This window comes from Ostrea edulis, chromosome 8, assembly GCF_947568905.1.
Source record: "Ostrea edulis chromosome 8, xbOstEdul1.1, whole genome shotgun sequence".
NCBI lineage: Eukaryota > Metazoa > Mollusca > Bivalvia > Ostreida > Ostreidae > Ostrea > Ostrea edulis.
Genome location: NC_079171.1, coordinates 27,326,846 through 27,340,758, shown reverse-complemented (window position 1 = coordinate 27,340,758; position 13,913 = coordinate 27,326,846). Strand labels below are relative to the sequence as shown.

General features: G+C 35.2%; 2 long non-coding RNA genes across 2 annotated transcripts; one reads left to right on the top strand and one right to left on the bottom strand.

Annotated features, from left to right (window-relative positions):
• The first annotated feature begins 4,824 nt into the window (after positions 1-4,824).
• On the top strand, positions 4,825-6,771 carry LOC130049520 (uncharacterized). The gene is made up of 3 exons (XR_008798062.1): positions 4,825-5,316; positions 5,814-5,898; positions 6,231-6,771. It is a non-coding gene; the product is annotated as an uncharacterized LOC130049520 (long non-coding RNA).
• A 5,889-nt stretch (positions 6,772-12,660) lies between these two features.
• LOC130049518 (uncharacterized) lies at positions 12,661-13,232 on the bottom strand. Its single transcript, XR_008798060.1, has 2 exons — positions 13,117-13,232; positions 12,661-12,733 (listed from the first exon to the last, which is right to left on the bottom strand). It is a non-coding gene; the product is annotated as an uncharacterized LOC130049518 (long non-coding RNA).
• Between the last annotated feature and the right edge of the window lie 681 nt (positions 13,233-13,913).

Here is a 13,913-nt window from a genome sequence, read left to right as displayed (position 1 = left end):
TAGAAGTATACTAGCAATATTGGACTGTAATGAAAAGATTGATAGACCGACAACATCAGTAAATACTGTAGCGTGTGCACAAACTCCGCGTCACAGAGCTACAGTGCGAGTATTAAAACGTTTGCTTTTGTTGATGAGCGTATACAATCCTTGTCAACAAATCCCTCAACATATTGGAAGACGTTGAATACAGTTTAGACAGTGATAATGGTGACAGAAGTAATTGTTTTGTGTAAATATGGTTTATTTTATAAGTACTGTTAATTATTCATTTTATAAATTTGATTAAAACAATGGTTGGATCTTTACTTTTCCTTGTCAATGATACACAGTGTTGTACAGGGTTGCTGTGCTGGCTTTTCTGTTACTCGCCTGCTCTATACAAACAGCTGAGTTAAATACCTGTTGATAGATTCTGATAACAAACCAATTAAATTATGTTTAAAATAAGCAGCGACGGTCATACAGTAACTGCATGAAATTCCTTTGTATTTGGGGCTTTAAGGAACGAGATCAAAACTTTTGTTTCAAGAACTCAAAGACAATGGCACACAACCACATGTGCCTACATTTCCACCTAAGTCACAATATTACACAAGTACATAAATCATCTTCCGCCTACAGAAGTATTCAGATTACTACTCACCGACATACATGTTGTTAATCATCTCAATTAAATCAAGAAAAAAAGGTAATGGAGCAAACCAGACGGTTCTGTGTATTGTGTATGGAAACGAACAGCGGACCTCTATTATACTGTGGAACTTGTCTCCAGATTATTTGCCGATGTACAAGTTGTTTTTCATCTCATAATTAAATTCAGAAGAATAAAGGTTATGTGTACGATGTATGGAAACAATTTTATTATTATACTGTGTAACTTTGTCTCAATACGTTGATTCAGTATTCGTTGCTTCATATTTATACGTGATCCTCACAATGTGTGATAAGTGATTTACAAAATCAAAATAGCTCACACTAAATATTTGTCGATATAACTGAGAAGTTGTAATTCGCCGACATGCATTGTACTGTTTCACTCAATCCGCTAACTTGTCCATTATACAATTTGAGGAATTCGGTTACTGCCATGAAATATCGAGAGAGACTGCTACAATAACCCAGAGAAGTACAAGTGGCGGGAATGTGCACGTCTCTTATATAACCTTCAGCGGCCATTACAAGATTACACTGACATCGCCCTCGTGTAAAATGTACAGAGCTGAATTAAATAGGCATTAAATCCTACTTACTCACCCACTAATATAACATCAAAATAATACCGACTCGCAAAATTCTCCACATTCATTTCCTCTTAAAATGTATGCCCTAGTATATCGCTTAAAGAAAAATATCCCCCAATAATGCAGAGAGTTTTTCTCCCTCATCATTAAACCTTCTCCCAGAATAATATTGCTTGTATCAGCATCGGCTGGTATCGTATATCAGGCTGCCAGACTGGCATTCTGACAAAAGGGTCCCTGAGGGGGATCAATCAGTCAAAATTATGTTTCCGTGTTAAGTTAACATTTGAAAATGTAAGGTTTTACCTAAGCTGGTAAATACAATTTACAATATGCAATTTCATTTTTATTTGGAGCGCACAATGTCGAGGAATAGGCGTAAAGCGGAAATTTCAATTCCATTCGGATAAATTTCAATTTACACAAAAGTGAAACGTACTATTCATATGTACGTTGTCAAATTCGTATTTTTTGTTACATAGAGTGTCTGCACACATCTTTGCAGACAAGCAGTGTAGAAGTATTACAAACGCATTTAGTTCTTACTATCGTAATTAGTCAAGCCTCAGGCTGAATAACTGGTAATGATAGTGAACGCCCAGTCCACGAATATTACCTTGTACGACCCTATATGTTTGTTTGTTAGGAATATTAGTTCGTGCGAAGGGTTACAATATGAAAAGGGCGGTTAATTCCCCTGGAATTATCATGGTTTCTGATAAATTCCGCGGTGAAATATACATCTCTAGGTACAGTTTTTAAAATTATAAAACTTTGCAGGAATTTAAGATATTCGCATAAAAATTGTTTCATTAGTAAGGAAAGATTAGCTAATTATAAATTTTTAATTTACGTAGGGTATTTTTGACAATTCTAATTATTTCAAATTTATTGTGTATTAAACGTCAAGAAAATATTAGATTTTTGGTACTTTACAGGTGTCTGCATGTGGTCAAAGCAGGGGTGACCATATACGACGATCAAATGCTGTATAAACAAATGAGTAAAATTACAATCTACGTGAATAATATGAAGTATTAAACATGTTTGAAATTCATACCAACCATAGCTATCCAACTGTTCATTTAAGAAATATGGGGGGGTTAACTTAAAGAATCTGTCCAAATTTGACTGCAAAAAAGGAAATACGTCACATAACAAATGTGTCACGTACGGCGATTCTCAGTTAACGCTCATATTTCTATATCTGTAAAAGTATGGGCGGGGCCAAATTCCTATGGGAATTTCAACTAATGAGGAAACCCCAAGCTTAAACTCGGAGTTAGCTACCATCTGTGGCTAATTTATCCGCCGTGTAACATTTAAATCATGGAAGTGCAAATGTTAATAAGTTTGAATCATGAAAATTGATCACTGTTCGTTATCTTCACCTTTCAGTTTTGTAAATATATTGGGGACCATTTTATATAGCCATTTCACTTCATCCTTTACAGACATGCAAAGGAATATTTGTAATTGACTAGAATTTGTGCTTGCGTAAAGTGACTAAAAATTGTGCTCTGTAGTTAGTGATAGGAAACGTCATTATGGACGAGACATGAGAAATAAAACACAAATAGATATTAAAAAAATCTTACTTATTCAAGATAACATTCCATGTTCTTCACAACAAGTAAATTACATGTACATCAAATATGAACCTTGGACAATGTGTCAAAACAATTCCAGAATGCCGTAAATTTTGTGTTGCGAGGCGAACTCGTCAACACATATTTCAATACATTTTCGTTAGCCAAGGGTGACGCTCCACAGTCCGTCTCTTTTCAAAGAGAAACGCCGTGGAGCGTCACCCTTGGCTAGCGAAGTTGATTTCAATAGGAAACGTGGTTTAGAAGCAAAGATTATTTGATATTTTATTTTATAACACAATAATTCCACAGTATGTAAATCCAGATGTAGATTTGAATTAAAATTTTAAACACCAGTGTAAAACAATATACCTCAATTTTCCTTTTCTAAATAAAAACCATTAGATTCTATTCCACAATTTATTTACATATTTATGATAATTAAAACAATAGATGAGAAAGAATTAAAATAAGCACAATAAATTCCCAACCTCCTTTACTCCCTAATCTAATAGTATTTCACTTGCTTACCATTATCTCCCCAATGATAAGAGAATGAACCTAATAATAAATGAATTAATATATAACCGAGAATTGGTTTTCACCAAACATCCGAACTCACACCGTGGTAAATATTTCGGTGGAGTTCGGTGTTTAATTCACCAAATTACAGCACAATTTGAATAGTTGGTTGTAAATTAGTGCTATGTCCCCAAAATAACCAATATGATGGGTTTGGGTGTGCAGCTTTTTTAATAATTTAGCTAACAGTATATAACTTCACCGAAACCTACTGGTGTTCAATAAGTTTACTAGAGATTTCGGTGTAGTAATGGGTGTCACATGGGAAATCCTTATGAAAACCAATTAATTAATTACCAAATCTCCACGCACGTCTCAAATGTTCCTCCGACATCTTCAAAATCAACAAGTCTACCAGTCATTGAGAAACATTGACCCCCTTTTATATTAGAGCATCCCCACAATGACAGATATAAATGTGAGATTAGTAGACTGGCTAGCTAGAAAGCTTCCCCTCCCAGACGGTACCTGCTGTGAATCTCAAGAAGTTGGGAAGAACACAATTATAAGAATCAAACATCAAGCAATTATTTACACAGTAATTATACCCCCCGCAACAAGTTGTGGGGGGGGGGGGGGGTATACTGGAATCGGGTTGTCCGTCTGTTTGTCCGTCCGTCCGTCTGTAGACGCAATGGTTTCCGGACTCTAAAGCATTATCCTTTCCACCTACCGTCACCATATCATATATATGGACTACCCATGGGATGAAGATGTTCCCTATCGATTTTGGGGTCAAAGGGTCAAAGGTCAAGCGCACTGGACATCGAAGTAGCAATATGGTTTCCGGGCTCTAAAGCGTTATCCTTTCAACCTACAGTCACCATATCATACATATGGACTACCCATGGGATGAAGATGTTCCCTATCGATTTTGGAGTCAAAAGGTCAAAGGTCAAGCGCACTGGACATCGAAGTAGCAATATGGTTTCCGGGCTCTAAAGCGTTATACTTTCCACCTACAATCACCATATCATGCATATGGACTACCCATGGGATGAAGATGTTCCCTATTGATTTTGGGGTCAAAAGGGCAAAGGTCACGCGCACTGAACATCGAAGTAGCAATATGGTTTCCGGGCTCTAAAGCGTTATCCTTTCCACCTACAGTCACCATATCATACATATGGACTACCCATGGGATGAAAATGTTCCCTATCGATTTTGAGGTCCAAAGGTCAAGTGCACTGGACATCGAAGTAGCAATATGGTTCGGTTTGTCATGCCATTTGTTTTTTACACTCAGAAAAGAGGTAGTTTATACCTATTACCAACACCCTTTGGGAGATTGGGGTAAGCGGGGGGTATTCTTAGTGAGCATTGCTCACAGTACCTCTTGTTCACTACTGTTTCATTTAAATAGATAAAGTCCTATCATAATGCATAAAAATATATTAACAGTTAAATCATAGAAGTTATGTATTAAAATTTTGTAACATAACCCCCCCCCCCCTTTCAGAAGTTTAGTCCTTAAAGGGAACGTAGGGTCAAAAATAAAATTTTGATATTTGAAAACTGGTACCATGCAGACAACAAAATCTAGCATAGAAAAAATAATTGCTGCTGATAACAAGATTTAATCTGTCATTTACACTAAAAACTGAGCTGAATGGGAGAATCTCTTATCATGGCGGCTGATGACGTGTATGCGGCAATTCATTACAACTGCTGTGCCTAGCACTAAATGGGTTACAGAGTATCTATGATCTAAATATCGGGAGTTCAAGCAAAATTTTGCACTGTGGTCAAAGGAAAAGGAATACATGTATGTACCTTTTAGCATCCCTGATCTCCCCCCAAAACTATGAACATTGTGCAATAATTGGATACATAACCTTGGAAATGAATCTTTTGTTTTTGAACGGCATTTTGAGAAAGAGTCTTTTAAAGAGGATATCAGGGTAAGTACCAGTTATATTTGCTTTTTACTCAGTAAATACTAATAATTCTTAATGTGTATAACCAGAGTTTATTTACAACAAACGTTTACTTATATAATAATTTTCTAATCTAATCTATCCTTATCCAGTGAACATTTTGTACAGGCTAAATATGAAGGGATGGGTAAACACTGCTTTTTAAATATTCAAAGTTAAATTAATATCTATTTAAGTTAAGATATTGGGATACACACCAAAACCTATTAAAAAGAAGATGCAGTAACTAAAATGTTTGATGGCAGCAAGCCTAAGAGATAAGAGAAAATAGCTCAAAAAGATGAAGAAAAGCAGGATACATGTAATACTTTCAAAAATCATCACAGCACTAGCACATTTTGTATTATACTATTGTTTTTAAAGAAATTGAAAATGTACAAGTAAACAAATGAAGTATAGTATATATGAAGTATAGTATATATGAAGTAAGTATATATAATTAAGTAGTCATTATTTTTCAGCTAATCCATTTTCTTTTGGTAACCAATGAAAACTCATATGCAGAACCTATTGACCAGCCTTGACTATCAGCATCTAAGGAAACAGGTAATTTGATGCACTTCTCTATTAAATGATTAACAAAGTTTTACAACCAAGGTCATTTTAATTCCCCCTGTGCAGTTAATCTTTCAAGTCTTGACATTTACGTGAGAATTACTACAGGGGTGTAGTGATAATCAACTGATTTGTGCTGTATACAGATTCACATTGTAAGATTCTCTTGTAAACAGATGTACTAATAAATCAGAAAGAGAGAAAACTACTATGAAAAATAAACTCTTTGTTGTGTGAAATACATGTACATGTACCTGCACTTTCATGAAAATTCATTACTAAAGTTATAAATTAATGGCTTGATTTCATTTTTATATTTTCAGCTCAATGAAGACATGAATAGTGACAAAAATATCCCACTCTCAATCCATATTGAAGAATAAATCAACTTTGTGCAACATAATACAGATAGAATTGACCAGTCATTGTCCATCATATGTGCTAAGGAATGTTCAAGTGAAGAATGAAGAAATGAAGATAATGAACAATCCTGTATAAAGAATACAAAATTAAAAGTTTAAGAATTAAGAGTGTCGTTTTCAGCAATTTATCCCAATGCACTAGTGTTTTCATTTGAATCTGCTAATAATTCCTCTTCATTATAATCAGGCTCATATTGATATCCTTTGCAGTCAGACATGATCAGATGCTTTCACTGAGAGGCAATTGCCCGGTATACGTCATAAACAGATGGGATTGTGGGAAATATCTTAAAGAGCGATAACTTTATCTTGCAAAATGGCAGCCTCCAGCAGATGATGTGTAGCTATATTTAATAGCCGATTTCTACACAACAGATTACAATCAAATGGAAATAACCAGTGGACTTAATTACTAAATATTTAGTATTTGAAATGTGAAAATATTTTTTTTATACCCTACGTTCCCTTTAAACTAAGATAATCTTAAACGATATCAGTAGTGAATTACTGTACACGATCTATGTGGAGTACAACAATAAAGTTCAATGCAAAGTATTTCAGATGTTTGTTGAATATCTGCACGAACTTAAAAGATTCTCGATTAATTTAATAAGTCAGTTAAACCGTAGGATCTGCTTTCCACCAAAATTCCTGTAAAAGCACTCCTCTCTTCTGGAAAAGTCCTAGGGTCCACTGTACTGTAAATCAAATCTAAAATTACCTGTCTGTCAGTTTTATCAACGCAATCATCGACAAGCTTTTGTTTGGTATTTTGATAGAGATGCCTTTTACAAAGCATATGTTGTGAATTTAGAAATGCTGTCGTGATTGCGTTGACTAACGCCTTTTCTTCGTCGGAACCAAATACAAGTCTAGATGTGTCAGTGTCGGAAAGTTTGGTTTTGAGGTTTTTTACCAGTCGGTCCCTGTAATTGGTTATATTTTGATGTCAGTTTGTTGTATACGTCCATGGGTCGTTTACTGGTCAAGAGGTCAGACATTTCCTGCATTACGGTAGCAGGTGTACGCATGTACTCGGCTTTTTCTTTTGAATTACCGTGTGGAGCAAGGCCCAGGTAAGTCCCTAAATACTCCACCACTGCAATTTGTTCCCCTTCCTTAAGCCACGAGACCCTTTTTTTATATGATGAGTCTTGTTTAAGAGTCGTGTAATGGCGGAATAACTCGATCACGGCCGAGTTTTCCGGTTGAGGGTCAAGGGGAACATACGTGCGCTTACCTTTGACCTTTTTCTGTGTGCAGTAAACCCCGTTTTTTAAAAAGACACTATTTAGCTCCCCACTGTCTGTCCGTATAAAACAAGTCTTTGGGGTACTGCCTTTAGAGGAGTTCCACACTCCACAATCATGGGATAAACAGCTCCTTTGACCTTTTGGCCGTTTACTTTGATTTTGATTATTCTGCACAACAAAGAACACATTGGTTTTTAACCCAGTGGGAATTGAAACATGCGAATCAGTATGTGAATAAGTCTGTAACAATGTCACCAGGTCATTGACACCTAAAAAAATTTTGTCCAAACAACCATTTGCTAAATCATGAACAGATTCATTCATCACAAATTCTGCAGTTTCTCTCTCGTCTTGCTCGTGTTGTATACTTATGTCACACGCATTCTCTCTTATGCTTTCAGAATCGCCCTCAATCTCACATTGACTCTTAATGTCATAAGTCTCCCTCACACATTCGCTAGTACTTTCATTCATGCTCACATCGCAACATACAACCTCCTCTCTTATGTTTTCAGAATCGCCCTCAATCTCACATTCACTCTTAATGTCACAAGTCTCGCTCACACATTCGCTAGTACTTTCATTCATGCTCACATCGCAACATCCAACCTCCTCTCTTGTTGTATCTATCTTGATAAGTGGAACAAAGTGATTTGGAAAAAATGGCGCATTGGGTGAAATGAACTGCATTTGAGTCCATATGATGGTAATGGTGGGGAACTCTGATATCTTTACACCCCTGCCTACAACTTTCCTTGAGTAGGGTTCTGAAACAAACTCTGCTGAAAGTTGTGGAGGGTAATACGACCTTATCGGTTGACCTAAAGCTGCACTTGGAGCGAAAATGTGAGTCATACAAGAAAAGACATTTAAATTTACAGCATCTTTTAAAAGCTGTGAATAAGAACCAGATACGATCCTGTTGTCTTTGATTACATCTACAAATTTTCTGTGTTCAGAGTCGTAGTGTTTATTATTTTGAAGAATTTCTAATACAGTCAACAATCATAGGTGTATATGATGCGACTCCGACCCCGTCATGGCACGAGATACCGCGCGGTACAAACAGTTTCCGTCGCCAACGGTCTGGGCTGGGAACACTGCTGAAAGAATCGCTGGGTGAAACAGTGCTAAAATGTTTTTAGATACTGGATCCACGGGTTGATTGTTCGGATTGCTTAGTTCTGGGAGTTTTACATCGTTTGTCTCTAGGAGGAGGGTTTCCGATGAAACTGTCATCTTTAACTCCTTTGTCGTGGAATGAGGAGCACTGGAAATCCTGAAATCGTGATAATGCATCTGTTTAAAAAAATCTGTTATTGTTGAGGTGCGTTTCTTTCATTTTTCTCCGTTAAATACAAGGAATAATGCTTTCAATTCCTGTACGTAATTATCCTAAACATTTCGCAAATCCTTCAAAATTATACCATGATTATAAATATCCCACCATCCATTTACTAGATTTGAAATATGACCGTTATACATATATTGAATATCTTAATTAATCTTAATTGTCGCCGAACGGGTATACCATATTTCTCATTTGTAAAACCTCATATGACTACACTGATGTGCACTAAATGTTCATTTTTATGTTCCCCAAACAAAGTTTTTTCTGTTTATTATTTTGAAGAATTTCTGCATGTGCGTGCATCGTTTTTCGAATGTTCATTTTTTGAACGACGATAACGTTGTTTTTCATCAAATTATATTGATATTGAGGTTTTATATGACCATAGTAAACATACTACATGTAAGTAAAGGCTAAAATAAAATGACTATTTGCTACTGATTTACAATGACATATCTTTTTATGTAACGGTCCCCGTTAAATTTCGTTAAATTCCGTTAAAGCAAATTTGTTTTTTTTTCTTCTTTTTTTTTTTTTGTTGTTGTCATTTCATGGACACCATTTCTTTGAGTTTCTGCTATAATTCGTGCTATTCACCAAATGTAAATTACTTTCAATTTATACCCATCATGTGATAGGGATTTGTACATGTTCAAAGTCCAAATGATCCTTCTCTTACTTTGTGCACTTGTGCTGCACGTGCCGCGAAACAGTGTAGAAACGATTGGTGGAAATAACTCAGGTGTTTGTGTACATGATGTTGAGAATCTGTGTGTTTCATAAAAAGGTGTAAATTTAACTAATGGATAATGATAATTCATTGACACGTGATCATTGGTCACTGTGAATAGTGATCAATTGATGATTATCACCGGGCGTCAATCAGTTGAGCATCGGTCAAATTGAATCGTGATCATTTATAATTAACACCTAGCGTCAATTATAACTTGAATATTGTGCTCAATGTATAATTTACACCAAGCGACAATTCATATAAATATGCGATAAATTCTCCGTATGTCCACAGTTCTAAACAGTCACGGCAAAGGTAGCATTGATTGGTTCAAGTTACATCACCCGACTCGAAAATTTTTGTAAAGGCGACTTGAAGATACCTGGTATTTCTAAGTTCTTTGGTGTGCCTGGTTTGCGGGCAGACAATATACCTTGTTAAAAAAGTATTGGAAGTTAGACAATTCAGACCTGATATTGTTATTATTTTAGTTGGTGGAAATGACATTAGTGACAATTCCTCTCCGTGCGAAATATTTCAGAACATTGCGAACTTGGTTGACACGTTCAAGGAAGAAGTGCGATTTATATATGTATGCGAAGTTCTCACAAGAGGAAAATTCAAACATTCGAAGGAACTAACAAGTGACCGATATGAAGCCCAAATGAAGAAAATCAACAAGAGATTGAAGTGTTTGAAATCCGCGTCAGTGATATCGACAAGAAAGATAAAATTTAATCAGGATTATTCCAGTGACTCCGTACATCTTAATGACAGTGGACAAAAAAACAAAACAACTCTTTTTCTGTGTAAGAACTGCTGTATTGTCAACAAAGTTTACTTAATGCATTATTGTCCCATTATCATCGACCGAACACTTTGAGATCTGTGACACGATCCCCCCTCCTCTTATTTATGTTTTAAAAGAGGTTTAATCGCTAATTCAATTGTTTTATTAATCAACATCATATGATATAGTTTTATACTTCATTTATCCTATTGATGATCAATTCCGTTTCTTTTCGTCTGACGGTTTTAGTCTATTTTGAATGAGGATATATCACGCTTATGTGAAGATCGGTGTTCTTTATTCATAGGTAATGAATGATTTAAATATTCCTTACCTTGCAAGGGCTTTTGAGAAGTCATACTCATTGTCTGTGAAGCAGCATTCTTGGCAAAGGAAGCTGAGAAGGGGCTGGGACCACATTTTCAGTTGTGACGAAGAAATGGATATACACTGTATATGTAGCCAACTGTTACAGTTACAACACTGAATCGTGTCATTTTGACAATTCATAAAAGGTAGTATTCATCACAGTGTGCAGAGACACCATATTTGACTCCATACATGTATTTACCGAGTTAAAAGGATGTTTCACATTTTGACAACATTGCTGAAATGGGAAAAATATATGAGAAATCCTTATTTTCAACCCATTATGGGTTAACTTCATTTTTTACGATGAAAAAATGTGTAGAAAAACTTTTTTGCTTAAAAGCAATTTCAGAATGGAGACTTGACCCATTCATATTAAAAAATTTACAATACTGAAATCACTCAAGATTTATTTGCTTAATTTTTAACCCAATATCTTGTCACTTTTTCTCAAAATACACTTTGGCCTTTGGCTCAGGTGAGCTAATAACTTGGGCTAAAATTGTTTCTTGGAATAAAACTTTCTATGTCCCTTTGAGAAAATGAACTTGATTTGAAATTTTGCCGAAAAGTTTCACATCTTCTTGATCCAATTGTTCATTTTTATAGCGTCGAGCTTTGCTCGAACGGCATCTAGTCAGCGTGTACGACTGAATCAGCTGAAAAGTTTACGCGACCGAAGGTGTCAGACTATCGATGCTTCCGCGGAAAAATCCCGCGCTTTTTGTAATGGCGTATGAATATCTGTACTGTTTAATGATTTACGACATTTTAAAGTTGTTAATGAGAAACAAATGAAAATTATCACATTGATTTACTTTAACATATAAAAACTTTCACAAAAAATAAAAACAAATCGAATAAAAATTCCAATTTCAATGCGAACTACATTTGCAAAGTCACGTGATATCTGAAACGATAGCGTGTCTAGACGAAAGATAGCGTGGGTTTAGGAAACAACAGGACAAATTGACGAAATTGACGAAGAAAGTGCAAAGAAAACAGGGAAAGAAGTTATAGAAGGTAAGAGTAACTTAATACCTTGATAAAAACCATGCGTAAGTAATATTGAAGCCACAATATAATGCAATTTTGTGTATTTTTGTTTGTAAACATTGCGTGCTGTTGGCGAAATTTAAACTGAGAAATAGTGTATCGCGGATTATTTATGGTCATTATATTTTAGGGTAGGTAATGTTTATTTGACTGTAGCATTCTCAGTAGGGTATTAACGCATCTGTAGGTTTGCAAATCATTGGTCAACTCGGTATATAAACACTGGCACGTGTTAATGTTATTGTAAACAAACCAAGCGCGGAAGCATTGATGAAGCATTGATAAACTGGACAGTGCATAGTTTCATTATAATCTTTGCTTTCTTAGCACGACGCCATTGTGGTCCTTCAGGCCTTTGATTTTCTTTATTGTTTCCCATCCTCGCTTGTGTAAACATCCCCCACACTCCTTACTTTTCGCAATTGCTTCAAGACATTCTTTCCAAGTTGGGCAGGTTCTTTTTGTTGTTCTATTAAAGTAACTGGAGAAATGTTTTCTCAACTCTTCTTCTTTCTTGGACCATTTTTCTCTTGTGTCTAATGGGAAAAAAACCCCACCAAAACACTTTAATGGTTTAATGTTGACATCTGTATGCCAAATGGCGTACATTCAACTGCAATGTGGGAAAACTTTGAGTGCTTACTATCAATTTTAGACTTTCTACCTGTAAAGTTCCCTTATATCTAGGCAGTACTCCTCAGGAGATAAGCAAAGTTGCATTGCAATAAAAGAAAGAAGACTGCAATTTTCAATCAATCATGTTCCTCATACATGACTTACTCATCTTGGCTCTTTTCCGTGTTCCAAGAATATCCACACCATCATCATTCACAAAATCTTCTACAATATTATCTGAAATGCAAGACACAAAAATATTTAGCTTCTTTCATTTGTATTTTTTAAAAAAGGCATCAATTTAAAGTTCTAATAAATTGTGTTTAATAGGTGGTTATTAGACATGTACATCATTTACAGTCACTGGAAACACTTATGGGAAAATATACCACTGAACTATTAAAAAGACCTTTATCTTCTATCCTCAACGAGTTAATGTGGTAATCAGAAACCTGACTCAATGCTTAGGTAATTCTTAACTCAACAAACAACCTTTTAACTTCGCCAAGTGTACATGCATTGTGTGTCAGCCATTTTGAAAATGGCAATCACATCCGGTGACTGTAGTTTCAATCAACGCATACTATGATAAATTCAAATGAGTAGATATATGCACCTACCATCATCTCCAACAACGGGCATATCATCAACATGTTCCATCCTGATTAAAGCATCATCCACTGGTGCAGCAGCTGAAACAGCACTTTCATTCTCTTCATTGAGAATATCTGAAAATAGAGAATTGTTTGTTTCACTATTTATCTTCACAGAATAACAGAAGTGTTACAAACAGTATACATGAATGAAGTCAAAAGGAGGGACCTACAAACTAAATAACTTGGCTGTTTCAATATCTATGTCAATAACCATCGAAAGAACATGACCCACGAACCATGAAAAATGGCCTAGCCTGGGATATTGATAATTTCTGTATATAATAATCTTCGGGATATAGGCTTTCTTGAAATGTTTTTCTTTTTTTCATATATTCTATACTTTTTTGTTAATATGACGTTGAATATTCTGGTATTTAATGTTAAAAAATTAACATTTCGGGATACACGTCACAACAATAAACCTCCAATGACCATGTACAATGTACATGAACCTATAAATCTCTGAATATATCAAGTTATATGCACTCAAATAGCTAGAATGGCTTATTCAATGATCATAATAAGCATTTTTGACCAAATTTGGGAAATAGAAATAAGAAATATTTTGGAAATGATGTTCAAAGCATTGATTGTTCAACTTTACTTTTAAATTATTTTTACTTGAATTTTAAAATACTGAAATAAGAAGAATAAATATAGTATGTAGTTTATTTACATGGTGAAAGAAGTGAATCATTGGAACAATTTTGTTTCATATCATATTCCATAGTTTTGGGTTTTTTTGTTTTCTTTCTTATTCT